At 36.6% G+C, this 1,794-nt stretch overlaps 1 pseudogene; it reads left to right on the forward strand.

Annotated features, from left to right (window-relative positions):
- The first annotated feature begins 754 nt into the window (after window positions 1-754).
- On the forward strand, window positions 755-873 carry LOC120608343 (uncharacterized; annotated as a pseudogene).
- Window positions 874-1,794: the final 921 nt, after the last annotated feature.

Below are 1,794 nucleotides of genomic sequence, written 5' to 3' on the forward strand. Positions count from 1 at the left end.
CCAGGGATGCTAAACACCCCACAATGCTTAAGCCAACATAACACACAAAAACAAAACACTGGAAACAGAATGACTGCTGCATAGAATTTTAAGTGGAACTCTATATATCATTTAGATGCTTCATTAATGTTTATTAACTACAGGACTTAACAAAATTATAGCCGTCCCAAGGAACTAGACTAAATACGGGCTGACCTGGTAATTTTCCAGAAGATAGCAACATCACCCTTTTTGAGGGATAAAGGAAAACTACTTTCAGGCAGGTATTTACTTTTAACTGATTTATTCCTGTTCTTATCTTTTTCAAACATTACACAGTGCTAGATTTTATATAAACACCAGGGAAGAAGTGTACTATTCCTTCCAGAGGAGACATTCTGAAAGAAGAGAAATGCCATGTATAGAAAAACATGTTTTAATAAATCTAATTCTTCTTTCCCTTCTCCCTCGCTGCTCATCAACATGGCACGCATAGTGCTTGTCCTCTTATTTATATTTTGATTCTCTCTGGGGTGATTCTCAGATATTTTTAACTAGTATTCCTTACCTGTAAGGTTTTATGTGTCCAGGGTATCAATATGGTGACACTGTACTGTAAGATGTTCTGTAAGATGTTATCATCTCTGTTTCTTACAACTGCAAGTGAATCTTCAATCATTTCAAGATAAAAATGTAATTAAAAATTATACTCGGTTATTCTTAATCCACTATTCCACTTATGACCATTGATTTTGAGGCTTTAAAAATCTATGTAGTCTACGGCCATGCCACCCTGAACAAGCCCAATCCCATCTAATCTCGGAAGCTAAGCAGAGTCAGGCCTGGTTAGTACTTGGAAGGGAGACCACCTAGGAAGACCAGGTGCTGTAGGTGTAAAAAATAAAAAATACAGGATTGTAAGCTGACAAGGTCCTTGCAGTCTGTGAGTCAACCAAGGGTTGCCTTGCCTAAAAAAATAAATAAATAAAAATAAAAAATAAAAATCTATGTAGAGTTCCCCAGGGATCACTGTGCTAGTTTGTATTCATCTTACTAGAACGAAAACTTTGAGTCCCCTGATCTGCTATGATTTGGATCTTGCTTCTATCAAACACAGCTGTTGTTGCCTTGAGTCAAGAAGAATAAATCTCAGGCCCAGGAGACAGGCCTGAGGTCTTGAAAAGCCAGTAACCAAAATAGACCGTAATGAGGTCTGTCTCCTGTGCACACCTGGGTCCACCTCTTGCACCAATATTGTGATAGAACTGCTCTGAACAGCATGCGATGCTCTTACAAAGTGATTAAAAGTTCCTTAGATGCTGTTGCTCTCTTTCAGAGGCTTTTAGTTAATGGAATTAACTAGCTTATTTATCATTAGAATAAAGTAGTAATTTAAAAATCCAAATCTATACTAACAGGTTCATTTGGGAAACAACAGCTGCTCCAAGATCTCAGAGGAGAAGGGGGATGAAAAACCGGATCCCGGTCTAAGACATTTCTACAATGAAAGTGCCTGATGTTTAACTCAATTGAAATGAGTGTTTGGAATATGAGTGGAACATATAAAATTTCCAAGTTTGTGTGTCTTTTTTTTCCAGATTTTTTAGCTCTATGACTTTATATTTCACAGACTTAATAAAGAAATGGCTTAGTAGGCTAAGATTACAGAACAAAAATGATAATTCTTGGTCCTGTATAGAATATAACTCTCACTGATAGATAGCATGTTCTCTTTATTCATATGTTTGAAGATCAAAGGTTAAGTAGTTTTATCTTGGGGTAAGGCGTGTTTAATACAGGATGAATCTAGATACA

Source organism: Pteropus medius, unplaced genomic scaffold (genome assembly GCF_902729225.1).
Source record: "Pteropus medius unplaced genomic scaffold, Ma_sr-lr_union100, whole genome shotgun sequence".
NCBI classification, from domain to species: Eukaryota; Metazoa; Chordata; class Mammalia; order Chiroptera; family Pteropodidae; genus Pteropus; species Pteropus medius.